The 24,161-nt window shown below is 48.6% G+C and overlaps 1 protein-coding gene across 1 annotated transcript in view; it reads left to right on the top strand.

Moving 5' to 3' along the window:
• The first annotated feature begins 10,512 nt into the window (after positions 1 to 10,512).
• LOC147729566 (histone H2B-like) overlaps positions 10,513 to 24,161 on the top strand; it is an 80,784-nt gene continuing 67,135 nt past the window's right edge. The window contains exon 1 of the mRNA XM_086958457.1: positions 10,513 to 10,553. The gene's annotated coding sequence lies outside the window, so the exon portion shown is untranslated. The remainder of the gene's footprint in view (positions 10,554 to 24,161) is intronic.

Below are 24,161 nucleotides of genomic sequence, written 5' to 3'. Positions count from 1 at the left end.
AATTTCGCATTCCACTTTTAGAGTATATGGTTTTTCGTGCCCCTCGGGCATTTGTGTAAATTGTGCAACTTTGCGTATTTTCCTAAGAGCTTTGTATTGTGCTTAGCACCCTGTCCTCATAAAGAGTCCAGGGTTGTTGTGTTCTAAATAAATATACTTTATTTTCATAACAACTTGTGTGGTGTCCTTTCACTTGGTGTTCAAGGGGTATATGTGATGGTATAACAGCTGGCTTAACACGCCCTCTAGAGTCTAGCCTAAGGACTGCTCTTGTCCATGCTACTAGGATAGCTGATCTATCGGTTGACTTACAACCAATCATCATTAAGGGTTGTTTGGACTGATACATAGTGATCACTAGAATAGTGAGCACTGCATATCAGGCCAACTTCTCACAGAAGGCAGAAAAGGGGATGAAAAAACAACCTGCAAGATTAGGCAGTTGTAAGGTAGTGAAATAAAGAGGTTATAACAAACTTGGCATTTAGCTATAGGACCCTAAGAAAAAGTTTGGGGCTCTGCATTTATGTTTTTACAAGTTACACACTGCCCCTGAAAATGCCACCTCCACATTTAGCAGCTGACATCTCTCATGTTCTTATTGTTGGCGTAACTATATCTAAACCACCCTCACATTCACCAGGGCAACCTGACAGCTCGCCCTGGAATCAGTACCACCAGTACGCCCACACCAAGAATGGACCATACATTTCAAAGTTAGGTGCATCAGCTCCACATCCAAATAAGTGTAGGCAGCACAGTATCCAAGGATGAAATGGAAATAGTGACACAGGTAACTTACAAGAAAAAGGCACATGCAGTTTCAGTCCCAACTAGCACTTTCAGGACAATATTAGCGTTACAAAGGAAGTTGGACTTGTTTGCATAGAAAACTACTAGATGTAGGAACAGCGAGAGGCACCACAAACTATCACCAGTAATCAGAATCTATACTAGACTATGCTCACTAATAAGACCTCTGCATATTCTAGACATGTTACACTGCCAACATGGTGCACCGGAGATGGCCTACTCGACCTACTTGTTTAAAGTAACACTGACCTGTGGGCTCACCTATTAACCTCATTCTGAAGGCGCGGACCTAGGTAAGCACCTTTCATTTCATAGATAGCATAACTCTGAATAACATCAGTCTTCTGGACCTAAGAGCGTCATAACAACAAAGCTAACCTATGTTATTGTCTTTTAATACAGTACATTGCAAGCTTCGAAGCATCGTAGGTGTGAGAAGGTCAAAAAACAAAACACCCATACCTCGGCAGGGTAACAACTTGGCAACATTTAACACAGCTATATTTCCAGAGTTAAAAAAAGAAACTTGTCTTCCTTTCAAGGCAAACATCTTTTCAACATTTAGTGATTGGAACTGGTAAATAAAGCACATAATTTCAAATGTTTGGAAATCATTATTTGTTGTGGTGCGACAGATTTAGATACTTCTGCACAAAACTGAAATATTTGGGTCAAGAAGGAGCAAGCAGGATTATGCAAGGCTGTCCTTATTTGAAGTGAAAAGTGCAGAGTTGCAGCATCCGTCTGCCACCCACGCTTAAACCCAATTTGCTAGGAATACAAGACAAAGCATCAACCTTTGATGTAAAACAGGAGAAATAAAGATATGTCCATCTAATTGCTGAAATGAACAATGTAAAAGCAGAAAACCTGGGATGAATCCCGGCTTCCCAGCTTGACCACATTCTGTGATCCTAGTCAAATCTCTCTCGTGTTTGATTGAATAGGCTGTAATGTTGTACCTGTATAAGAAGATTCTAGGATGCAGTGAACGGAGGAAGCAAATAGGTTCATGGCTGAGAATAGACCTTTGATGAAAGTTTGACTGCAGGGTCCATCTGCCTCCTTACCCTCAAGGAGCTCTAAATAAGACTCTATTAAAGAAATACTAACATAGGGACCAAATGGGTCGGTATGTATGATATGTATGAGTATGGTGAATGGAAGTTTCACAACTGAATGCAAACAAATTGGGGAGAGGAGTTGGCCTAACGGCTTAGGGCGGTCGACCTTGAATCTGGGGCCCTGAGTTTGAGTCTCAGCAACGACGCTGAACATCCTGTGATTCTGGGAAAATCACCTAATCTCCCCGTGCCTAAAAGAAAAATGAATGTGTCCTCATGTAATGCAACTGATGCTATGTAAAGCGCTCTGATACCCGATTTGGGTCAAGCTCCGCTATATAAAACTCTGTAAAAAAAAAAAATAAGGATCCTTGTGAGGTACTGATGAAAGGTAACTAGCCTACTGAGGCATTGGTGTGATGGCTGGAACATGTTGACCCAGAGTTACAGAGGATCTAATTTCCTTGGTGCATCCCCACCTATTTTTAACTCCGTCAGAGTGAAGGAGGTCTTGTATCTCTCTCTCAGGACTTGATTTCCCAGCAACCCGCAAGGGTAGCCTGGAAACACTGGAGCTGGATTTCTCGGCAGGAGAAAAGACAGAGTCTCTCAGTGCATCAGCTGGAGGGTCGGATTCCTTCGGCACTTGCTGCTGTAGGGCGACGGGCAAGTAGTTAGTCGATCTGCTCCAAACCACTGTGTGTTTGTCTGGGCAAATCATGGCATATTTATACTTTGAAGGTGCCGAGTTTGACGTATGATTGGACTTAATAACGTCACTCAAAGACCCAGTTCTGTGAAAACTCCATGATTTCCTAGATAAATTAGTATTCAGGCGAGGGGAAGTCCCTAGCTGCTGAAGGCGGGTTTTTCTAAGAAATCGTTGTTGATTCTCGGAACTTAGTGGAAGTAGCCATGCCGTATTTGGGCTGCAAAGGCTCAGTCTAAATATGGGAATGATTTATATGCCATATAAAGATCGGATAATTTATACCTATATAAGGGCATGAATCGGGAAAATTACACTAGGGTCCTAGATTCATTTACAACAGTATTTAGGGCCTATCTTGTCCATTTTGCGGAATCCATTTTGTATTTCTGGCAGCCATTTTGTTTACCATGTGCTTGCCTTGTGCTCTGTCCTACCTTCCTGTTAACTGCTCTTGAAATCTGCCTAGAGACGAGATATATTTAGCCTCCTCTGTTCTGCACATGCTCTGTTGAGCTTGCAGCTGTTGTCAATCCATATCTGTCAGGATGTGTTTACTAGAAACTAGCCACTGTTAACTCCTCCTACTTGTCAACCCTGCATTTTTTCTGTATGACCTTATATGTACCTAAAACCAGCATTTTATACTTATATCACCTTCATTTGAGCCCCTGTGTGGGTATAAAAGGACCAAGCTCCTTTCAGTCAATGTGCTACTTTATTCATTACCGAAGGGTGCTGTGTGAATGTAGTTCCACCTCATGAGGTTTAATCAACTTTGTCTTTTCTATTCCAGTTTCTGTGCCAACTTATTCCTATTGGTCTGATGACTCTGTGCAGAGAAGGGCGAATCCCTTGCACTGGTAGGCCTTGCTGAGGCTCACCACCACATGCAGGGATTCCGGCATAAAGTGAATTAGCGTAGTCAATGCGCGAGATTACTAAGGCCAGGGTGACTTGGATGAGGACCTCGAAGGATAGAAATCTGCAGATTTTTCGAATCCTGCGTAAGTGAAAAAATAGACGGAGACTATCGAATTAATCTGGGTCTTCAAAGAGAGGTTGCTGCTGATGGTGATACCAAGGCTTTTGACCGAGCTGGCTGGAGAGGGTGGATGTCCCAAGGAAGGGGGCCAAAAGTTAGAGTTCCAGGGGTTGGCTGAGGTCCTAGTGAGAACTAGCTCCGTCTTATCAGGATCGAGCTTTAACTGGTTTAGGTTCATCTAGTTCCTACTGAAGGTCATGGTTGATTGGAAGTTCTCCAATGCGGAGGGTTACGAGTCAATGGTGAAGACAAGCTGGAGGTCATCAGCGTAGTTAAAAGTGACTACTTCTCTCTTCCGTAGATCTAAAATCAGTGGGAAAATTTACAGATTAAAAAGAAGACGGGAGAGAGAAGAGCCCTGGGGGACCCCACAGGTTAGTCTTTTTTCTCCGTGGAAAAATTGGAGAGACGGAGAGCTTGGTAGCGGTTGTTGAGGAAGGAGGTGATCCATTTTAGCGGAAAGCCCCGGATGCCAGCGCTCTCGACCCGCTCAACCAATAAATCGTGGTCGAAGGTGTCGAAAGGCGCCGGCAAATCCAGGAGTAATAGTGCCTGCACAATATTCTGATCTGCCCCCTTCCTGAGTTCGTCGTGAACCACCAAAACGATGGGCTTGGTGGAGTGTTCGTGCCTAAAGCCCTCTTGATGTGGGTCTAGGTAGTGTGAGTGTTCCACAAATGTGCTCAGGTAGTTTGCTACATGGCCCTCCAGAATTTTTCCCAGAAAGGGTAACAGTGATATTGGCTGGAAGTTGCTGAGTACGGGGGGTCTGCGCCTACTTTTTTAGGATAGGAGTAACTTCCATGATCTCGAAGAGGTTGGGGACAGTACCTGTGGCGAGAGAGTTGTTGAGAAGCAATAGGGGAGGTTCAGGAAGGTTTAAAAAGACCTCCCGGGCAATGTGAGGGGGCAGCTGTTTAAATGTAAACATTGACAAGGCAACAGCTCTGTCTCGAAATTGTCATTCCAGTCACAAATAGCAAAACTAGCTCTTCCTTCTTTCTTGCCCCGAGATCTTGAAAGAAAATTCATTATTTACTACAAGCTGAGATTTAGGAAGTTATAGATTTCTATCTAGACTATGGGCTCACGATGTTGGCCTTCCGAAATCTTTTGTTCACCGTCTACAAGTTGTTCAAAACACTTCTCTCTTCTAGTCCTTTGCCTCCAATGTAGGGCCTCTATACGTGGCACTTGCCACCTTTCACTAGTTCCCTGTAACCAAGGCCTCTCTGTCTAGCTTTGGGCGTGTTATAGTTTAGGCCCAATACTTGTGTTGCATGTTCTCATTGGCTGTGCCTGAGCACAACCTCAGGTCTATAAACATTCTTTTGCTGACTCTCCTGTTCTCCAGAAAAGGAACCGATAGATTTAGAATATTCCCCCAAATAATGCTGAATCCTGGAGTTTGCTTCCTCTTCAACTTTGTACGACTACCAGCCACTTTGCAGTCTGCAAATGTGTAAAACCTCGCTCTCCACATCCTCAGATCGAAGACAAAGCTTGGCCACCTTCTCAACCTTCGATCTGCCTTTCTTATTTCTGTTAATGCTTCTGAAAGGTGACTATGGGATAATCCACTGGTTGAAAAACAACTGGGGATGGATTAACCAGAATGTACTGGTAATGTTCTCAGGGCCCAATCAACCCTGCAGCTGTGCGCTGTCAACCATGGCAGCTCAGCATTAAACTGAGGCGCCTCAATCGAAGGAAAAGACATCTTTTCATTATGACTTGCAAACACACCAAGGAAATCATAGGCGTGTGCCAATGCGCAGGCCCTGGAGAGAGCGCGGAGCCATCTACTGGCTTTACATATTTAGGAACCTTGCGCCTTATCACTGCTGTCTGGAAAGACTGGGCACATGTACTGTCATAGCGTTCCCTGACGCCCCAGAATCTCAGAGCATTGAAATACTCTTTCCTGTACATCTGACAAAGCCATTCTTAGACGAACTATCACATGAGTAGCTAAGAGTCCCTGGTGGTCACTCCCACATCTAAAACTGACTCACACCCTCTGTTCTGCTAGACAGCTCCTTTTATTATTGAGGACTCGTCATTTTCTCACCTCACTTCTTTTTGTCTTTGTGATGATACCAATGCTTGCTTGTTGGATATTTTAGGCCAAACTTCATAATATATCTGACCTTTCACAACATACATTTCTGTGTAAGTCTTCTTTCTCTTTTTGAAGGTGGTCCTACAGTGTTGCCTAACTTGCCTCCTGTACCATGACAGAGCAATGTGGACCTTGTCTCTTGAGGCCAATTATTATCAATCCCTAAATGATTAAAAGGGACTGTGTAGTTGACTAAATCTTGATGGCCCGGATTCAGTGGCTTATTATCTAGAGAGACGGTATGGGACTTCTATCGACTAAGGCCTGCATTTGTTTGCAGGAGGCAGAGCAGTGAGTGCAGTTTATACAGCACTGGAGCATGACGTCACTCACGGAATACTCCGATTGGGAGAATTCCCACTTAAGCAAAGCCCAGGAGAGCATGGCCATTTGGCAATGCCATTGGCTTACACAAAAAGTGCAATTGATACTGATTAAGGAATAATCCATATGTTTTTGGACACCCTGTAAACCTCTCGGAGGTCCTACATATATAATGAAAGCTGCTAATGACAATGTGTGTGAATGAAACTCTAATTCCCCTTGCATGGGGCCAATTTCTTGTTTTACCAGATTTAATGCAGACTGTAAGGCCTCGTTTCAAACACAACTAATAATGGTGTCGTCTATCACTTCATGTTGTTGTCTTTGGCTGCCATCTCTTTGTGCTGTCATCACACTGTCTCAAATAATATAGCAATGGCTGTGACATTTAAAAACAAGCATTTGCAATGCAATAGGTCTCGCAGCATTCAAGTTTGAGTTATTGGCATTGTATATGACAATGTGTTGCATTAATTTTTTTACAAACTGCGTACTTGAACCTCTTGTTAGGTGTTACTATTAACTGTCTCAGGTTCAGGGGTATTGGACGGCCTCTGTCGTTGTTAATGACTTGTGTGTGTTCAGACACACTTTCCTTTGAAAAGGCATTCTTTGATTTGTCTATAAGTTTTGACTTCTGGCTATATTGCCCAAAAATTGGCAGTCATTGGGCATAATCAGCTTTGCAACGACATGCCAATTTTGTGACGATGCGTACGTGGGGAAATTTGAGGGGCGGGGAGGTGCATTTTTCCATTTTAGTCCATATTTGCTTGGCTTACAGCAAAAGACATGCTGAATGGATTTACGTGGTATGAAAGTAATTCTTTACTCAAAGTGTGCTTTCATTGTGTAGATCCGTTTTTTTCTGCTAGTTTTATATTTGATTTTATAAAATGTAATTTTTATTTTCATGCAGTGGTGAGCGGGCGGGGGAGGGGGGGGGATTCCCAGCCATGGAGGGAGGGAGAGGTACCATGAGAGGTGGCCGTGTGCATGAGGGGCACACAGAGGCATGGAAAAGAAAAAGCTAAAAAAAACAGGTTTGCTGCAATAAAATCGTGATTTCGTGTTGTGCCCTTTGTTTTCTGGGCTGTAAAATAGGAACCATTTTGTGCTGAAAATAAATTTCAAATTAAAAAAGATTAGGGGGTGGGGACCTGTGAACAGCCAAAGGGCAACCAGTGGTGGGTTGGTCGCAGGCATATTGGACACTGGGCCTGGCTTACTCAAGGCTGCCGGGGTGGCCAACCAATGCTGTGCACTGACTTCTGCTGTGTTCAACACATGTTGGCAGATGGTGGCAGGTTGGTTGCTAGGTCCTTTGGCTAATGCATGCTGAATATGCCCTTTGGCAGTGCACAGGAGAGTTAGGCCGCTTATCGCAGGTGGCGTGATGGAATTGCCCTGCATTAAACAGAGCTGTTAATGGCCGAAGAAGAAAGTGCACAGCAGAGCTTGGCAGCTTGTGTCTGGTTGGTTCTGCAGCCATTTACTGCCGCACACTAGCAAATGTTGTGTGTGGCAGAGGATGACAATAAAGTAAACTATTTAAAAAAAAAAATCTCTAGAAATCATCTGCAAGCAGTCCGTCATGGAATTATGGTCCTTGCTCAAACACGCAAATCCACTGAAATTCGACAGTAATGGCTGGAAAGGCATGATATTATGCACTCTGCCTGCCATGATAAATACATCACTTTGCCAACAGCACAGGAACACAAGACGGATTCCAATGGCAAAACATGTAAACAAAAGGTTAGCGAAATCGAAACTTTCCGTGGGGCGGGACGGCCGCTTATCGCAGGTGGCGTGATGGAATTGCCCTGCATTAAACAGAGCTTTAATGGCCGAAGAAGAAAGTGCACAGCAGAGCTTGGCAGCTTGTGTCTGGTTGGTTCTGCAGCCATTTACTGCTGCACACTAGCAAATGTTGTGTGTGGCAGAGGATGACCCTGGTCCTCTGCAACAGTCATGGCTACGCTCACCATCGGGCCACTCAGAGCCTGGAACAGTTGTTGTGCTACGAATGGGGCTGCTACCGGCCATGTCCCTCTTGCAGTGACTTAGCACTTCTTTGCAATGGGGTGCATAGCCACAAGGCACAGAGAAGATGGCACGCAGATTTTTCAAAAGAAGAAGTAAGTAGTGAGACAGTGTGGAGTGTACCAAGCCTCCCATGGCCGAGCATGTGTGTCAATTAAATTCCTTGGCGGAGCGCGATCAGGCAACTGCCTGCAGTCAGTAAGTGCAAGTTGTACAGTGTGCGTCAGATTGAAACAGTTACTCTAAGGTGACATTTTTTCTTTGCTCAAATGGGTGTAATGTGTTAATATTTATGATTCCTTCGCCTTCATTGCTTGATTTTGCTCACGAGAAAGTGTCAGTCATAATTACACTGAAATTATGGAAATGTCACACATAGCAATCTGAAAACTTGGTAGCTATTTTGCAAGTGTGTGCCTCTATTTGCTATATATAGCATGGAGTTGTGTGTCCTACTTAGCAGGACACAAATAATGCATTTAAAACCTGCATGCAGCTTAATAATGTAAATGTAAAGGATATTTTTATAGCGCTTACTATCCCGGACGAGGCACTGAAGCCCTTAAAATACAACAACGCTACCTAAACCGGATTCCACAAATCCATGCTTATCTACCTATATAACCACGAACACCAGATTGTTCAAGTTTAAACAATATTTGGGAGTATAAAGAACCAAATGTAAGGGATGTGCCACATTTCACATCAATGGTGTCATGGCAGTGAAAGTATAAATATTTATTGGAGCCGAGGGCAAAATCTGGTTTTCCCAATAAAATGTGAAATTCCGCACGGTGCTAATGAGGACTCAACCTAACATACAAAAGAGGGAGCTTCACTTGTAGTGTTAGGCTACATTAAGAATACTGATGACTCCATGTCACCAAGGACGCTTGTACTCTGATCCAGGGTTTTCATTTAACAGCTGTCGCAAACTAGAGTCCTCGTCCTATGTGACGTCAGTGTATTCAATTGAAAGCAACAACTACTAAAAGAAAAGTTTAGGACTTAAGTAGTATGTACTTGGATACAGATTAAAAGATCAATCTAACAAAAAAATACTTTTGCCGCTCAGCCACTCAAATCAATCAGTTTTTTCTAATCATTTCTTATGTGGCTTCCTTTTATAGCACCATCAACAAATAACTACGAAATCTCTAACACGTCCGAATCGGGCAAGCTTATATCTTACCTCCCGCCGTGGGACTTAAAATTCCCACTTTCGATTCCCAACCGGTAACAATTCATGTTTAGACAGTAACATTTCCGAAGGGGCAGTAGGTCCGTGGTTTCCTGTTGCTGTGGGCTGGAGTGCTGACACGGAGGAGGACGCTACTGCGCGCGCACTCCTAAAAACGAAACCTATGGTGGGGGCGGGACTTCCGTTTTGTGAAGCCCGCGCCCACGGAGTGCCTGGAGGAGCAGTGGTGCTCGAGGGAGAGCCCCGCGGTCGGAGGCTGCACAAGTCCGGAGTGCCGGTGAGCGGGGAAGGGGGGGGATGCCTGTATGTGTGCGTGTGCGTGTGTCTGTGTGTGCGACGGCGGAGGGGTGGGGGGGGATGTCTCTCCTTGCGTGTATGTGTGCTTGTGTATGTGTGTGCGCATGCGTGTGCGCATGCATGCAGGGGGAGGTGTGCATGTGTATGTTTGTTGCGCTTCCCAAGAGACAGCCACGGCGAGCGCGTTCGCGTGCGCGTGGCCTGCGCCGATCGCCTTTTGCGAGATGCGCACAGCCAGATGCTGTCTCCTGGGAAGCAGAGTCAGCAACAAAAGATCTCTGGCGAGACACAGCGCTTACGCGCTGTTTTCGCTACGAGACCTAAAAAAACAAGAGTTCTTTGTGCATTTGTATTTGTAATTGGAAAAGCACTGAAAGTCATTTTCGCTGAAACGTGTCAAGTTGTACAAAAACCATGACAAACAACAAGCATTGGGAAAACCAAAAGGCTGGCAGTCAACGCCAGAACAATTGGCTTTGCCATGGCCTATTTTGTTTACATTCTGATAATGGTAGTCCTATGCATGAAATGGGCAAAGCGAACTTGCAAGTTCCAGAATATGGCATAAAACCAGAACTGGGTGAACAGGAATCGAGTAGTGTTGATCTAAGCTGTGAACCTTTTCTATACTGAAGGACGAGCAACGAGTGATTCGAACTACGGGTACCACAATGCAATGGGGGGTTACATTCGTTGCAGGTAAGGCGTGAGGCAGAGAGGTGTGGCTTGTTCAATTATGGGGATGAGGGTGGGTGAGTGAGGCAGTGAGTTAAGAGATCGGAAGTGGCGGGGCGCTAATTGATTGAGGGGTGGGAGGGGCTCTTAGCTCCTCCTCCAATCACTTACTCGTATATAACGCGGGATGTTCTCTCTAAGAGTTGGTTGTTTTCCATAGATGCTGGTTTTTGAATTTTCGCTGGCTTACGCACCGGGTAACTGATTTATTTTTGTATGTATTTAATTTCGGTCTGTTGTTTGTTTGATTCTGCCCGCCGAAGAAGTGTGCGGAAGTGGATGGGTTTGGAGGTGGCGTGCCGTTTTGAAGTATGGCGTTATGATCGGGGACGGTTATTTATGTAGCGCAAGCCACTCCTGATAACACCTCGAGGCGCTTTGCGTGCGGGTAGCACTCCAATACTCATGCTGTGCGTCAACTCTGCGGCCTGGTTGAGAAATATATTGGTAGGAATTGCAAGCTATATATCCTTTTTCCCTAGAGTACCAAGTGTTGTTTCTCCAGTGGTTGTTTGTGCCTCTGGGAGAAGGGGGGAGGCCCGAGGGGTGTCCAGCTCGTTGCTGGAGTCGGCCACCGTCAGCTGTGCGGGTTACTCACACCGGGGGCCTCTCTCCATCTCTAAATTCGGGTCTTCTAATCCGACCACTCCCCGGGCGCCCTTTATCTGGCTTCCTACGACTTGGGTTGGGGGCCTTGGGTAGTTGGTGCACACAGCCCTACTCCAAAGATTCATATCGGGGCTACCAGACACCTACCGTCATATATTTTTGTGTCTGCGCTGCGAGGGGGTTTAACATTATCTCGGCGCTCTCTGGCCAGTTAAGTGTCAGCCGGGCTAGTCTGACCGCTACCCTCGTGGTGGTGGGCACCATGCTAAGACTATTGCCAGGAATGGGTTCTCATCTTCCAGTCCACCTGAGGGGCGCCTTGAAGCCTTACCCTAGTTATATGGTAGTAAACGCCAGTGAGGGAACCGGGGTGACTCTGCTATCCTCACAAGATGGCTCTACATGGCAGCGGTTTATTTTTAAGCCTAAATACATAACTTAGCCACTTATTGGGGCAGCTGTACCCTAGAAAGCCGCCACTCTGGACGTCTCAAACATCCAGAATTCACGGTAGCCTTGACTGCGTCCGGGTGGTGACGTGGGATTCATCATCCCACCGCTCCCAGAAAGGTGGCTTGCATTTCTAGGCCATGTGTTTAACGTTCAAACCCCCCAAGTGTGCAATATCGATTCCTGTCCGCTGTCTTCAGTTTAAAACTGGCACATCTGGAAGGTCTGTCTATAAAGGACTAATACGTAAACGCCGACCTTCCTTAATGACATTTCACACATTATAACCTGTTGTATTCATATGTCAGTGCTGCAAAAAGATTACCTGCTTCTGTATAGAATAGATGTAGATAAAACAAGAGAACGAGAAACCTGATTGGGTGTTCTCTTCAGATGCAAAATAGTCCCTCGTTCATTCTAGTGGAAGCACTTCCTGGGAGTCGGAATGAGGCCCTAAGTCACCAACTGCATGAGGTGAGTACACTGCCGTGAGGAGCCCAGACATGCTGTGTATATTCCAAAGAACTGATCATGATACATCTTGCAGACATGATTTAGAAATATCCGGGCAAATCTCTCTAGCTTAGGAAGACATAGCCTCTTTACCAACCCAACCTCAATTAAGAAGGATGATAGCCTGTGGGTCAAAGACAATTTTCTGACAATGCGGGCCAGGGATAGGGAGCAGGCTATGTCTGTCTCTGTTAGCATTAGAAGATATACGATGATTTAAATGTCCTGGCTTTGAACCATATTTAGAGTGGATTAACCATCCTTGGGAGAGATCACTCCTTACCAGATTCTGTCTGTGCTATCGAGCCGGATCTAAGTTCAAGTTCAAGTTTGAAATTTGTATAGCGCCCTATATACCCAGAGGGTCTCAAGGCGCTTGGGGGAAGGGGAAGATTATTTGTCGAATATCCAAGTTTTTAGTTGTTTTCTGAAGGTGAGGTGGTTCTGGGTAAGGCGGAGATGGGTGGGGAGAGAGTTCCAGGTGTTGGCCGCTAAGGAGAAGGATCTTTCTCCCATGGTGGACTTATGGATGCGTGGGATTGCGGCGAGGGCTTGTGTGGATGATCGTAGTTGGCGGGGGGGGTGTAGAAGGACAGGCGTGTGTTGAGGCAGTCGGGTCCTAGGTCGTAGAGGGCTTTGTGTGCGTGGGTAAGGAGGCGGAACGTTATTCTCTTGTTGACGGGAAGCCAGTGGAGGTCTTTCAGGTGCCCGGAGATGTGAGCTCGGCGGGGGAGGTCCAGTATAAGTCTGGCTGAGGCGTTTTGGATGCGTTGGAGTTTTTTTTGGAGTTTGGTGGTGGTTCCGGCGTAGAGGGTGTTTCCGTAGTCCAGTCGGCTGGTAACCAGTGCGTGGGTGATAGTTTTTCTTGTTTCGGTGGGGATCCAGCGGAAGATTTTTTTAAGCATGCGTAGGATGTTGAAGCAAGATGAGGTGACGGCGTTGACTTGTCTGGTCATTGAGAGGGAGGAGTCTAGGATGAAACCCAGGTTGCGTGCGTGGTCAGCAGGTGTGGGTGCAATTCCCAGGGCCGGTGGCCACCAAGAATCGTCCCAGGCGGAGGGGGATGAGCCTTAGATGAGGACTTCAGTTTTGTCCGAGTTCAGTTTTAGACGGCTGTCTTTCATCCATTCGGCTACTTCTTTCATTCCTTCGTGTAGGTTGGTTTAGGCGGTGTTTGGGTCTTTGGTGAGGGAGAGGATCAGCTGGGTGTCGTCTGCATAGGAGATGATGTTGAGGTTTTGTTTGCGTGCGATGGATGCGAGGGGACTCATGTATACGTTGAAGAGGGTGGGGCTGAGTGAAGATCCTTGTGGTACACCACAGATGACTTGGGTGGCCTCTGATCTGAAGGGGGGGGAGGCGGACTCTCTACCGGCAAGGAACGAGACTATCCAGTCTAGTGCTTTACCTCATATCCCGACGTTGCTAAGGCGTTTGATAAGGGTGGTATGGCAGACTGTGTCGAATGCTACGGAGAGGTCAAGTAGGATGAGTGCAGTTGTTTCTCCATTGTCCAGTAGTGTCCGAATGTCGTCAGTTGCTGCGATGAGGGCGGTTTCCGTGCTGTGTTTGGCTCGGAAGCCGGATTGTGAAGGGTCGAGGGATTTGTTGGATTCGAGGAAGGCGGCAAGCTGATTGTTGATAGCTTTCTCTATGACTTTGGCAGGGAAAGGAAGGAGTGAGATGGGGCGGTAATTCTTGAGTTCGGTGGGGTCTGCTGTGGGTTTCTTCAGGAGGGCGCTGAGTTCGGCGGGTTTCCAGTTTTCTGGGAAGGTGGCAGCGTTTAGGGAGCAGTTGATGACATCTCGGAGATGGGGTGCGATAACGGAGTCTGCTTTGTTGAAAATGTAGTGGGGACATGGGTCGGTTGGTGATCCTGAGTGGATGGAGTTCATCAGACGGATGGTTTCTTCAGTGGAGATTGGGTTCCAGGCGCAGAGGTTGTTAGGGGGGTGTTTAAGTTCAGGTGAGGGTGGTGGGGCTTGGATTCCGGTCTAATTTGCGAAGCTGTTATGTATGTCTGCGATTTTGTTGTGGAAGAATGAGGCTAAGGAGTCGCAGAGGTCTTGGGAGGGGGTGATATCGTTAGTGCCGGCGGGGGGGTTGGTGAATTCTTTGACAATGTTGAATAGTTCCTTGCTGTTTTGGGCGTTGTTGTCGAGTCGGTCTTTGAGTGCTGATTTCTTGGTGGATCGGATCAGTTGGTGGTGTCTGCGGATGGCGTTCTTGAAGGCTGCCTGGTTGTCAGAGGTTCGGTCTTTTTTCCAGGCTTTCTCGAGGGTGCGGCAGGTCTTCTTGGAGTTTTTGAGGTCCTCATTAAACCAAGGGGCTTTATTGTTGATTTGTTTGTATTGCTGTTTTTTCAAGGGTGCTAATTCATCAGCGCTGTGGGTGATCCATTGTGTGAGGTTGGTTGCTGCAAGGTTTGGGTCCGATGATTTTGCAGGGAGGTTTTGTTGCAGTGATGTGAAGAGTTGGTCGGTTGTAATTTTGTTCCAGTTTCTGCGCGGAATTGGTTGAGGGAGGTTGTGGGTTGTAGTCTTTTTGTAGCTGAAGTGAACGCAGCTGTGGTCTGTCCATTGGTGGGCTGTGGTGTGGTCGAAGGAGATATGCTTGCTGGAGGTGAAGATTGGGTCGAGCGTGTGGCCTGCGTTGAGTGGGGGTGTTGACAAGTTGTTTGAGTCCAAGATTGGCGAGGTTGTCCAGAAGGGTGGTGGTGTTGCTGTCATTGTTCTTTTCTAGGTGGAAGTTGATGTCTCCTAGCAGGATGTAGTCCTCGGAGGGGAGGGCGTGAGGGGTGACTAATTCAGTGATGTCTTCGCAGAATTGTGCGCGGGGACCTGGTGGTCTATAGATGAGGGTGCCTCTGAGTGTGAACTTCGGGTCGGTGTGGATCTGGAAGTGGAGGTGTTCGGCGGTAGCGAGGTTATCGTCGGAGCTGGTAGAGACGCGGATCGTGTTCTTATGGACGATGGCGATGCCTCCTTGTTGGACCTGGGCCTCTTGGCAGGGTCATCCCTAAACTTTTTGCCTTCCTCCAATACTCTCTCTGACCTATTTTGTTTGGTTTAATGACTCTGGGCACTTTACCACTGCTGACCAGTGCTAAAGTGCATATGCTCTCCCTACTGAAAATTGTACATGTGATTGATGTCCATGATTGGTTCATTGGATTTACTGTTAGTCCCTAGTAAAGTGCACCAGGAGTGCCAGGGCTTGTAAATGCCAATACTGCTAGTGGGCCTGCAGCGCTGGTTGCGCCACCCACAGAAGCAGCCTTAAAATGTGTCTAGGGTCTGCCATTGCAGAACCTGCGTGCAGTCTGGTACTGTCATGCTGGCTGGGCAAGTGCACCCACTTGCCAGCCCCTAAACCTTCCCTTAACTTCATATTAGTCACCCCTATGGTAGGCCTGAGGGCAGGGTGCATTGTAAGTGTAAGGTAGGACAAGCCCTGATGTGTGTGGCATGTCCTAGTAGTGAATTACAACCAAATTCGTTTTTCACTATTGTAAGGCTACCTGCTCCCCTTAGGCCAGAATGGGCTGCTGGAATTATTACACTCTATAATCCTAGCAGGCTCAGGGAACATGGTAGAAATTAATGTTTAGTATGCCTGAACTCAGAATAATAAAATACTTCTTTTAGTAAAGTTTATTTTAATATCCTGTGTTTGCAAATGCTCCCGCGCCGCAACGCCAACCTCCGAGCCAGAGCCGAGCCGCCGCTCGCTCCAACCCCGGGAGGAAGACACCGCGACGTGGACCGCCGAGCCGGCCTACACCCGACCCCTTCAAAAAGACAAAGGTACTGCTTCCCGTCCCGCGGTGCGAGCCCCTGTCCCGCCTCGCTCGCACCGCCATCTGCCTCAGCCGAGTCCCCGGAGCCGCGCAGTGAGCACTCCCCGGGCCCCCGCTCTCTCCCCTGACAGCCGTGCAGCGCGCTCGTCAGGCTGACAGTGACTCCCCGGCCGCCGATCCCGCTAGAGGCGTGAGATTGGGCAGACCGGGTCCGATCGTTGGCGCAGAGAGGCCCTGGCTGATTGAAATTCTTGCTGGAGGAACGTACCAGGACTAGGGAAGAGTCCGCAACCCTTTTTAAAAAGCACAAGAACAATTCGTTTAACGCTGAACAAGAACTGTGGCCCATTTTCGAGAAAATAACTGGAACCACTTTTAGAAAGTAAAAAGACTGTATTTACAAGGCACTGCTGGAAGAGTATATATGGTCTATTGAAAGTTGCTGGAACCATTTTCTTAAACTACGCAAAGACTGTATTTACAAGCCTGATCTAAAGATATATATAAAGAAGATATTTTTACAGAAATACAGTCTAGTGTCATTGTGTGGTGGGTTGATGATCATTGTGTGTGATGTTGCAAATGTTTAACCCTATGTACTCCAGAGTTTAGCCTAGACTGCTTGCGCCACACTACCTAAAGGGCGAGCAGGGGTTATTTCTGGGAGTAATCCTTTGCCCTGACTTAGAGGAGAGGGTCCCTGCTTGTCGCAAGTACAAACCTGCGCCAACCAGAGACCCCCAATTCTAACATTGGTGGCAGCGGTGGGATCGCGAATTTACATTTGCAGTGTTTTACCTTAGCTACTGACCATTGCATAGTGATTACAGTCCAGTAACTTAGCCACAGACTTTTTTTGATTTATGTGTTGCTAGAAGAGATCTCCATGTGTTTTTGAAGTCATGCCTGTGTCAGTGAAAATGGAAAAGGCACCATCCATTTCTTCTATTGACTGTGATTGGGAGAAACTAGAAAACTATACCGGGAAACAGCTCAAGAGCTTCTGCAAAAATTTGAACATTTCCATGACCGGACTCTCCAGAAGGGAGCAGTTCCAAAAGGCGCTGAGGGCCTGGGTCAAGGCAAGGAATGCCCCTGGAAAGGATTTTGAATTTGAGGATGCAGAACAGCAGCTGGAGGGACCCCTGACTCCAGAGTGGAGGGGTGCAACCTCCCCATTGGGTAGCAGTGTTTCTGGCCGAGGTCTGTCACCAGAGGAGCTGGCGGACAGACAGGCCACCCGAGAACATGAAATGAAGTTGGCGGAGCTGAAATTGAATTGCCAACTGGAGCTAGAATCTAGGAAGTTAGCCCTGGAAGAAATGAAAATGGAGCTTGCGCATGACTTAAGAATGAGGAAACTTGACTTGGAGCTCGAGGGGCTTGAGGCCAGGAGGGCTTCAGCCCAGCAACAAGGAATATGTGTAGCTCAGAGATTGAGCTTTGCTGAGTTGGAGGTGGAGTCCAGCTCAGATGGTGGCAGCAACATTCAGGTATCTAGTGCTGACAGCATAGTGCGCGCACCTAGAGATATGGCACCTGACTTGGAGGGGGTTAACTTACACCAGGAGGTTCAAGGGCATGAGGTAGCTCCAGTAGTGCGCAGCGACCCTGAAGGGAATAGGGTGACTGGCGTAGGAGTTCATGGTCCTAGTGGTGGGAGGGATTCCCCCATGGTTGAGGTCCTGGTGGGTGAGTGTGAGGACCGCCCAGAAGAGTGTGGGTTGTGTGACAGAGACAGTCCGCTACTGTCTGGCCAGTCTCAGAAGGATGGTGTGGAGTATGTGTGTGAGGCGCTGGATGGTGAGGTGAAGGATAGTTTGGTTAACCCTGCTAGGGGGCTGTGTAATCCAATTGTGGGAGAGCATACTTTAAGTCCCAGTTTTCCAGAGCTATGCCAACACCTATTGGAGAGTGAGTTCTCTGACCCCAGGGAGCTCACATTGGAGGCAGACCTTGTGGTGGATTCCAGAGGGTCTGGAGAGGCATTGGGGTGTGATCCTGGGGGGAGTGGCTCAGGTATCTTCCAGCCCAGAGTGGTGGAAGTGGCGCAGAGTAGCCCAGCTAGGTCCTGTAGTAGTGAGAGGGGTGTAGGGCCTCACGTCCTGTCCTTGAGGGGAAGGAGTGAGAATGGGTTTTGTCCCGGTAGTGCCCAACCTCAGTCTCAGAGCCTGGATGGTTCTTTAAGGGAACACCAGGTGGGGAGCCTAGGCTGTCCGGATGAGTCACCCGCTGAGGGGGATCCCCCAGTGGCTAGAGAACGTGGAGGCTCTGTAAACAGAGCTCCAGTAGTTCTGGTGTCTGGCAGTACCACTCCAGTTGGGAGGGTGCAGAAGTCCAGAAGGAGGGGCGAGAGGGGGAAACAGTCCCCAGTGGAAGAACCAGTGGGTCAGGGGCCAGCCAGCAGGGCTGCGTCCCCAGTGAATGACCATGGGGACACCACTTCTGTCCTGGGGGATCTTCCCGCACTGTCAGATGGACAGGGGTTGGGAGATCTGCGCCAGGCAGACTGTCGCACAGCACCTGAGCTATGTGCCACCCTCAGGGGGGGCAGGCGTGCTCCCCGGGAAGTCCTGGTGCGCCAGGCAAGTGTTCAACTGCAGGGTTGGGTCCCTGAGTTGGAGAGCCAGGTTCAGGTGTTGTCTGATCTGGAGGGCAGCACCACTGTAATCAGTGCCCGAGCCCATGTCGCTTCTAGGGGTACCACTCCAATTGGGAGTGGGCAGTACTCTGGAAGGGGGTGCAGAGGGAGGAAGTTCTCGCCTATGACCCCGGTTCAACTAGAGGGTCTAGACCCTAGGTTTAAGGGCCAGGTGCAGGGTGTCCCCCCTGACCTGGTGCCCCAGTTGCAGGATAGCACCCCTGAACTGGTGGGCGAATTGTGCAGATCACCTGCCACAGGTGCGCTGACAATTCTGGAAGGGGGTACCATTCCAGGTGGGAGGGTACAGAGCCCCAAGGAGGAGGACCGGGTGTGGGAGAGCCCACCCCAGTTTTTGGTTCAGCTGCCAGGTACAGGCCTGGAGCTGGTGGGTCAGTGCCAGGATGACATACCTGACCTGACAGGAGGGAGAGTGGACAAAGGGTGCCAAGCACCTGGGGCTACTGCCCCCCACTCTCTGAGGCCACAGAGGTTTGGGAGCCCTGAGAGGCATGAGGTCTGGGTCTCAGCCCTGACTACTGTCAGTGGCCACTGTAATTTGATGACTGTCTGTTGGGACACACCTGTGAGCAAGTTAAGGTTAGAGGCTGCACAGGTGGTGTCCACAGAGGAAGAGAAGGGTGCCCCATGGAGTAGCTGGGTAGACCCTGAGAGTATGTACAGAGGATTTAAAATAGGTTCTGATTGGCGTAGAACTGGAATGTGCCCCTGCTGTTGCGGGCCAGGTCCATGTTCTATCGCCCCAAGCAGGGAAGCCCATCACAGTGGTGATTGGTCTACCCTGCGTTTTGGCTGGAAGGGGGTTGTGTTGGACCTGGGCCTCTTGGCAGGGTCATCCCTAAACTTTTTGCCTTCCTCCAATACTCTCTCTGACCTATTTTGTTTGGTTTAATGACTCTGGGCACTTTACCACTGCTGACCAGTGCTAAAGTGCATATGCTCTCCCTACTGAAAATTGTACATGTGATTGATGTCCATGATTGGTTCATTGGATTTACTGTTAGTCCCTAGTAAAGTGCACCAGGAGTGCCAGGGCTTGTAAATGCCAATACTGCTAGTGGGCCTGCAGCGCTGGTTGCGCCACCCACAGAAGCAGCCTTAAAATGTGTCTAGGGTCTGCCATTGCAGAACCTGCGTGCAGTCTGGTACTGTCATGCTGGCTGGGCAAGTGCACCCACTTGCCAGCCCCTAAACCTTCCCTTAACTTCATATTAGTCACCCCTATGGTAGGCCTGAGGGCAGGGTGCATTGTAAGTGTAAGGTAGGACAAGCCCTGATGTGTGTGGCATGTCCTAGTAGTGAATTACAACCAAATTCGTTTTTCACTATTGTAAGGCTACCTGCTCCCCTTAGGCCAGAATGGGCTGCTGGAATTATTACACTCTATAATCCTAGCAGGCTCAGGGAACATGGTAGAAATTAATGTTTAGTATGCCTGAACTCAGAATAATAAAATACTTCTTTTAGTAAAGTTTATTTTAATATCCTGTGTTTGCAAATGCTACTTTTAGAAAGTTAGCATTTGCTTGTCTAACCATTTCAGCCCGCCTCTGCTCTTGTGTGTATCTGACTGTCTGGGTGTGTGAGTGACAGGGCTGGGAGTTGACAGGTTGTGAATAGCAGGATGACACCTTAGTGGGTGGTGGGAGTTTCCCCTGAGTGATGCATCAGGCTGTGCTCTGCCTCCACAATGCTGGCTCCGCCCTCCTGGGGAGCGACTGATGACTCAGCCTGCACCTGGACCAGGAAGGACCGAAGCTTGTCAACAAAGTGCTCAAGCTGCCCCTGTCTTCACAATGCCGGCTCCGCCCCCCTGGGGAGCGGCTGATGTGCCTGCCCTCACACTGAATGCAGAAGCAGAAGTACCCACCACAAGTGCTCAGGGACTGAGAACAGTTATGCAAAGGCCCCCCTGGCCTGTAAGAACAAAAGAAACTGGGTATAAAAGTAGGAGCCCTGCTCCTTGTAAATCAGATCCAGTTTGCGCAAAGAAGAAGCTCTGCCTGAAGAGAAGGACCCTGGAAGCTGCAAGGAGAAGTACTGACTCTGACCCCAAGAGACTGGCCTGTGGTGGGTGCCTTGCTGCTGAAGGAGAGCAGGAGAAGAAAGACTGAAAGACTTTGCTTTTATCCACCTTGTGCCAAACTTTTACCAAGATCTCCAAGGGCTTGCTGTGAACTTGCCCCCTGACCAGCGCCCCAGGAACAGTGGGCGCTACCCTGTCCCCCTGGAAGAAGGAGCTGCTGTGAGCCATCAATCCGATCGACACAGCTGCTGAAGGAAAGAGGAGCGCGCCATGAAAGAATCCCTGCGCCCCTCCTAAGAGGCCCTTGGCACCCCGTCCCGCCGAGCACCGCATCTGCTAACTGGCCGGCACCAGGTGACACCGTAAGGCCCAGCCTCGCTGGCCTAATCACCGTCCCTACCGCCTGCCTAACTGCGAAGCATCGCAAGAACGGACTTGGCCAAGTATCTGCTGTGACCTGAGAGGCTTGTGTGCGCCTCACGCTGCTACCCGGGGCTCTGCCCCCCTTTTCCAGGACCTGAGGTGTGTCGCCGTCTGACCGACCCGCGCCGCAACGCCAACCTCCGAGCCAGAGCCGAGCCGCCGCTCGCTCCAACCCCGGGAGGAAGACACCGCGACGTGGACCGCCGAGCCGGCCTACACCCGACCCCTTCAAAAAGACAAAGGTACTGCTTCCCGTCCCGCGGTGCGAGCCCCTGTCCCGCCTCGCTCGCACCGCCATCTGCCTCAGCCGAGTCCCCGGAGCCGCGCAGTGAGCACTCCCCGGGCCCCCGCTCTCTCCCCTGACAGCCGTGCAGCGCGCTCGTCAGGCTGACAGTGACTCCCCGGCCGCCGATCCCGCTAGAGGCGTGAGATTGGGCAGACCGGGTCCGATCGTTGGCGCAGAGAGGCCCTGGCTGATTGAAATTCTTGCTGGAGGAACGTACCAGGACTAGGGAAGAGTCCGCAACCCTTTTTAAAAAGCACAAGAACAATTCGTTTAACGCTGAACAAGAACTGTGGCCCATTTTCGAGAAAATAACTGGAACCACTTTTAGAAAGTAAAAAGACTGTATTTACAAGGCACTGCTGGAAGAGTATATATGGTCTATTGAAAGTTGCTGGAACCATTTTCTTAAACTACGCAAAGACTGTATTTACAAGCCTGATCTAAAGATATATATAAAGAAGATATTTTTACAGAAATACAGTCTAGTGTCATTGTGTGGTGGGTTGATGATCATTGTGTGTGATGTTGCAAATGTTTAACCCTATGTACTCCAGAGTTTAGCCTAGACTGCTTGCGCCACACTACCTAAAGGGCGAGCAGGGGTTATTTCTGGGAGTAATCCTTTGCCCTGACTTAGAGGAGAGGGTCCCTGCTTGTCGCAAGTACAAACCTGCGCCAACCAGAGACCCCCAATTCTAACACTCCTCCTGTTTGTTTGGTGGTGCGATCTTTTCGGATGATCTTGTAGCCGTCCGGAATGGCTATGGCGATGTCGGGTGCTGAAGATGTGTTCATCCAGGTTTCTGTGAGAAAGGCGATGTCCGGCGCTGTGGTGTCAAGTGGGTTCCAAAGTTCGATGGCGTTACTGTGGACCGAGCGAGTGTTGAGCAGGATGCACTTCAGATGGTTGGGGTTGGATCGCGGTTTGGAATCTGAGGGTGTGGTGGGTTTCTTAGTGCAGTTGTACTTGCAGGAGTGGCAGGCGAATGGTCCATGGGTGCGTCCAGATTCGGCTTGGTAGCAGTTTGGTGATCGGCCGGGATTAAGGGCTGAGAGGGTAGCTGCATTGTATGTGATGCGGGAGGGGTGGGTTTGCGGGGACCAGGGGGTCTGGCGCGGTCTTGGCGCGGACGGGCGTAGACGGGCTTACCTTTGGCGCACCTTCGGCATGGACGCTGCGCGTAGGACCATCTGACTTAAATGGATAGTGGAGGGGGCGGAGCGTGGGAGGGGCAGCTGGGAGGCTGGGAGGAGACACGGGCCACGAGCACAACAAATGGAGGGAGGGAAAGTGAAACTGGGGCACGGACACACAGAAGGGGATAGCTAAAACCCAGTGAATGCAGTGCTATGTAAGTAAAATATGCTGTAAAGTAAAACGAAATTACACAGGGCAGGCAATGCAGCGCTTTTAAAATAAAATAAAATACAATGTGATATGAATGCAATGTGATGTGAATGCAGCGCTATGTAAGTAAAATATGCTGTAAAGTAAAACGAAATTACACAGGGCAGGCAATGCAGCGCTTTTAAAATAAAATAAAATACAATGTGATATGCCCTAAATAACGATACCACACAGGCAATGAGCGCTAGTCCGGCGTCGAGGCGCTAGAACTGCAGGCGATGTCTGGCAGTGATTAGCAGGAGTGTTTCCAGGTGGTAGGGGAAGTGAGAGAGGGAGCGACCGTCGAGTGAGTCCAGCCTTGAGAGGTACAAAAAGAGCCTTGAGAGGTACAAAAAGGATGGGAGCTTTTCTCAATGCTTTGTGAACCATAACAGCCTCTACTGTCTGGTTCTTTATCCAAACGCAAAGCATGCTGGTCCTTGCAGTCCATTGATTGCAACAGATGCCCGGCATCCTTCCCGGGGTCACCTTCTCCTATGGAAAGGTTCCTGCAGCTAATCAGTGAGTTCATGTGTTTGGTTCTAACTTTCCAATGCCCTTATGCTCAGTTTTTGTAGCGCTATGAAGACCCCCGTGGCTCACGAGGAGAGTGCCAAGAAGGTGACCAAGTCTGTGGTGCAGCACAAAGGAAAGGGCAAGAAGGAGAGTTACGCCAGCTACATCTACAGAGTGCTCAAGCAGGTGAGTTTACAACCATGTACATTTTAACTTCTGATTCAGGGAGGAGTGAAAGCAGTGACTTAAGGTGAAATCCTGCCCCACAGCAGTGGTCTGGGGTCGGGTGTAGGGGCTCAATGTATTCTAGTTGATGGCTGAGCGGTTCCTGCCCCTGGAAAGGTGCTGGAGGGCTCTGTGGACTGGTTGCAAACTAATCCATGGATTGGAAGAGAGTGGTCTGATAGTGTGGCCCATGGCCAGGGTCCCTGGAATTAGTAAATTATGTGGTGTTTTTCGCTTAATTATGGATTTGCCACATAAAATGGCCCCCAGCAAACGTTAACAAGTCTTTCATTTGCTTATTTCTGTATTTTGTCATAAACCTGATACGAATGAGGTGAAATATTGTCCAAGACCGTATCAGTATATGTAAAAATTACAGTGGGGAAATACTATCCTAAAATGTGCCGCATGATTTGCCTCTTCTTGCCACATAATTTAGTCCAGTTTGCTGCATCATTCCAGTGGCCCTGCTTACGGTCATTGCTTTAAACTGGCAGGTGCTGAGGACATGCACTTTAATTTGAACGGGTGAGAACTGCACTTCTCAGCACCGGGGCAATACTTATATTGGGGAGTACCAACTCTTCTCAGTAACAAGGTACTTCCCGCACGTGTACTTTTCTGTTTAAGCACTGCCCGTGGATTATGGGGTCATGTTCGTGATGGCCAATGGGGCACCCCTACTGTGTAACCTTGAAGCTGCACTTTAGCAAGCAGTATTTTTGGCACTTTAGCAAGAGCTATTATAGAGAAGATCTCTGTACATGCTAGGAGATAGTTTTGTGTTGACGATGGACTATGAACTTCTTTGGTGGATGTGAGGTCCTCGGAGGCTGAGCAGGGACAGGCCTTTTCTGCCTCCCTTAATTCCAGGTGTGTTGGCTGTTTCTAGACTCTGCTGGGACTGGA

This window comes from Lissotriton vulgaris, chromosome 2_1 (assembly GCF_964263255.1).
Source record: "Lissotriton vulgaris chromosome 2_1, aLisVul1.2, whole genome shotgun sequence".
NCBI lineage: Eukaryota > Metazoa > Chordata > Amphibia > Caudata > Salamandridae > Lissotriton > Lissotriton vulgaris.
The sequence above is the reverse complement of the archived record's forward strand: the minus strand, read 5'-3'. Positions and strand labels throughout refer to the sequence as shown.